The sequence below is a fragment of the Pholcus phalangioides genome, unplaced genomic scaffold (assembly GCF_987345545.1).
Source record: "Pholcus phalangioides strain wild (caught in Gottingen) unplaced genomic scaffold, Ppha-v1.0 ptg000015l_1, whole genome shotgun sequence".
In the NCBI taxonomy this organism is placed as follows: domain Eukaryota; kingdom Metazoa; phylum Arthropoda; class Arachnida; order Araneae; family Pholcidae; genus Pholcus; species Pholcus phalangioides.
In genome coordinates this window covers 100,450,938-100,454,970 of record NW_028301608.1, presented here as the reverse complement: position 1 = coordinate 100,454,970, position 4,033 = coordinate 100,450,938, and the positions used below count along the sequence as shown (strand labels likewise).

General features: G+C 40.6%; 1 non-coding gene across 1 annotated transcript; it reads right to left on the bottom strand.

The window, feature by feature from the left end:
- Nucleotides 1-3,655: 3,655 nt before the first annotated feature.
- LOC149077204 (5S ribosomal RNA) lies at nt 3,656-3,774 on the bottom strand. Its single transcript, XR_016194278.1, has one exon. It is a non-coding gene; the product is annotated as a 5S ribosomal RNA (ribosomal RNA).
- Between the last annotated feature and the right edge of the window lie 259 nt (nt 3,775-4,033).

Here is a 4,033-nt window from a genome sequence, read left to right as displayed (position 1 = left end):
TCGCTAATTTTTATGTTGGACACCCGTCTAAATTTTATGCGCCATAATGGCGATGTTTTCACGTTTGGTGGAGACATAACGTGATCACCACGTATTCCCAAGAGATCTTTACGATATGTCCAGGGAATTTGTTCGTAGATGATATCCATGTCCGAACCCAGACCTGCGTAGTCAGAGGCTAGTTCCCTAACCACTCGACTGCCAGGCAGCATTCAGCAGTCATTTTACTTATTATGTTATATATTATTATACAATAAATAGTACCATTGATATAATATATACTTTCATAATTCTATACTTTCTGGTGTGTCGAACATAAATATAGGTTGAACCAACGGGCAGAAAGATATTTTGCAATGCACCTTTTTTTTTTCTTGTAAAAGCAGCAGTGGTTCTATTCAGCACCTCCTAGAGATAGAAGGCCTCCGCACGGGTTGCCAAGTTCATCTGTAACGTAACGTCATTAAGAGTACCTAGCAAGTTTGCCATATTTTTAACCACGGCATCCTATTTCGTTTCTTGTCATTTTGGCGTAGAATCTTCCTGGTTGGGTCACAAACACCGCATGGTGATTGTATGTGGGACATAAAAATCGCCAATTCAAATATTGCTCAATATTTATGTACCGTTTATGCGATTTTTTTTTAATTGAAAAGTGTAGATTCATTTTGATCAATTAGTTTTGATAAGACCTTTTTCAAATTCTTGCGCCATGCATAGCAGCATAGATCAGACACGGGACCCCTTTCCACCGATACGAATAGTTTTCTCTAGTTTCTTATGCGGAAAAACTTCCCATAACGATCATTCACCGTTTTCTGACTTTTTTTTTTGGGGGGGGGGGGCGTGAAATGAAACTAATACATAGTATTTCAACTTCGTAATACAATAAAAGTTATCATTGCTAAGGTGGGAGGGAGTATTTTAGCGAGAGATCTCATTGTAAAACGTGGGCCTCTATTGATTTGGATAATCTGTCATAGATCAGGGGACTTCAACTTTTCTCGAGTGGCGAGCGCTCCCTACACCCGTCATCAAACGAAGAGCACACCTTGCGACAACTTTGACATTCATATACCTGATATCCGCATTAATAATTCAATGCAATTTTTACAGTGTGTTCAATCGAAGTGTTGATCCAGTGCTCGTGAGCATGAAATAGGACACGTGCATTCATCGCTCTTGATGCTTCAAGGAGCACCATGGTGCTCGTGAGCATTTCTTTTCCGCAAGTGCAGAGCTTGTGAAAGCTCGGGGCCATGTGCCGCGGTGGCTTTAACTCATCCCGGAGGTGGGGGAAGGAGTAAATAGTTACTACTATAAAAAAAATCAACCTATGTAAAGTTTTGCGGTCACCTGCGGGACAAAAAAAATTTTACCCGCAATGCATACCTTTATTATGAATGTTATAACCTGAATATATGAAACAACGAATGCCAATCTTATCAATGCTTTTTGGCTCCAGGCTTGAAAAGTGTTTTTATGATCAGAATAATGGTTAAGATAAGCCAAAAGAGAGAACCAAGCTAACAAAAAGCACTTGACGCGAAATAATATAAAAACCGCGAATGAATAAGACAAAGCGAAGTTAAGAAATGATAAATATTTCTTTTTCGGTAAAATCATGCAGATAATGAAGATGATATCCATTTGCTTTTATTAGTGAAAGAAAGAAAAACAGAAGTACATATTCTTCTCTTCTATTCAACGCTATCTTAATGTCAACATTTTGAAAAAGTTGTCAAGGACTTTCTTGAGCTAAAAACATAACTGTGATAAAGTGTCTTTTCATAGGTTATCTTCCTCAAACTTATCGGACTATTATGGAAAAATGTATCAAATAAGAAAGAAAATGATTGAGAAGGGAGATCTTTCTAGTATATACTAAGTCAGTATTGTGAAATGAATAGCAAATAAGCAACGGTGAATAGAGCTCCACAACATCGAAAAGGTTATCGCTATAAAATGAGATTTCAGTAGTGTTTCAAAGAACATATTGTAGGATATTGATCTGGTTAATGATCAATAGATCTGTGTTTAAGGACTTCTGATCACAATAGTTAGTCTGCACCATGAGCCAGTGCCATCTTAAGATCATTATGGAACCCTTGGCCAAAGTAACTTTTCCTTTTTATAATTGAGCGTCCCCGCCCCCATGGCTGTGTTCGGGTGGGTCCATGCACTTCCCTATGAGCCCTCCATGGAATTGCTTCTAAAATTTAATGCACTGAGCATACAGGGTGCATGAATAAAAGGACGTATGGCGTTTTACGTTGGTCCTGCAGGCATACTTCCAAGTAACTTGTAGAACTCATATATGCCATCCTTGTTGCAAGGGTTTGTGTAGTTATTAAAATAAAAAAATTAACTTTTTATACAGTCATCGTGTGCCCCAAAACCCAATTAGGAAGTTGTTGCGCTGTCTCTCCTCATACCAACTAAATAAATTCCACGTTTCTAAGTACAATATCCACTGAGATATTCGAATTCAAAAAACGGAGGAAAGTTCCCAGAAAAACAGCATTAAAAGCAGTCTCAGCATTTAATTATGGTCTTTTCCGAACTTTCTCCGTTTTCCATTCGTTATCATTTTTGTAGCACAGCGGCCATTTTCTGCACACGAGAGCTAATTAGACTGAGACATTCAAATTATTGCGATTCCGAACGGCAATCTTTACATTGCCACACATCGAAGAGTTGGGGCACAAACCCCTCGATGTGGGACTCACTGAGGTAGCAATCTTTTTCTGTGGTCGTGTCGCCGTTTGTGTTGAACCCCTGTGTCAGGAAAGTTTCTGACAAGGACGAACGGGTATCGAACGGGTCGAGACACCACTGAAAACATCCTTTGGCGAATACCAAAGGATTACCTCATCCGTTTTTCGAATTCGAATATCTCAGTGGATATTACCTTGGATAAACTCTTGGAAATGTGGAATTTTTTTTCTTTTTAGGCATCAGGAGAGACGGGGCAACAACTTCCGAATTGTGTTTTTGGGCACATGGGGACTGTATAATATAAAAAGTTAGTTTTTTTTAAACAACTATACAACCCCTTACCCGTTGAAGAAAGGTGAGGGTACAGGAAAATTTCTTCAGAGATGTTTCACGTTTCTAAACCTTTGAAAAGCATTTCAAGTTTTTTAGAAATTGATGTTAAAGAGCCGTTCGAGTATTACGTCATCATCGATGGGGGGAGGGGGGTTTGGATAATGCTTACGTCATCAACCACCCTTTATGAAAATATGAGTTGGATTCAGATGGGCAGAGCTGATGACGAAATTTTGCTGACAAGGGGGGAATCAAAAATGGCTAAAAATTTGCTTACGTAATACTTGAACGGCCCCTAAGTTGAGAATCAACACATAATGTCGATTGTGATTTGATGGTGAAAATCGATGTTGAGAACTTTTTCGAGGTTTTCCCCCCAGTTTCCGATCTTCTTTTTTGGGGCACCACGAACCTTATATTCCCCCTTCCATGCGTACACCTCTGGTCTAGTGTGCTGTCAGAGTTTGCTACCTCCCCTACAGGGTCCATCTTTCCAGCACCACGGGTCCCCCCCCCTCTCCCCCAGCAAAACCAATGCACTGAAGCTTCTATAAGACTTAAAGGCCAGTCGTAGTCCAGGCTCTGTCCCTGGTGGGACTAGTGATGCCAACAGCACGCGGTGTTCCCAGGTGGTCACCCTCCCAAGTACTAACCGCGCCCGATGCTGCTTAACTTCGGTGATCGGACAAGAACCGGTGTTTTCAGCATGGTATGGCCGTTGGCAAATCCATACATCCATGATGACTTCTATAAGACTGACACAATTGATGTTCGTTGTTTGAATTGGATGTTCATATCAAGGCAAGAAATTCATTTTTTGTGTGGGGGGGGGGGGGGGGGGATCCCCTCTTGCTACAGCCTTGATTGCTACAAAATATCATCAGAGGCTCCCAGGGACTTATGGGGTGGGGGCAAAGGGGGCAACTGTCCGGGACTGCAAATTTTAGAAGAAAATAAAAGCACCGTTATAAAATCAGAAAAT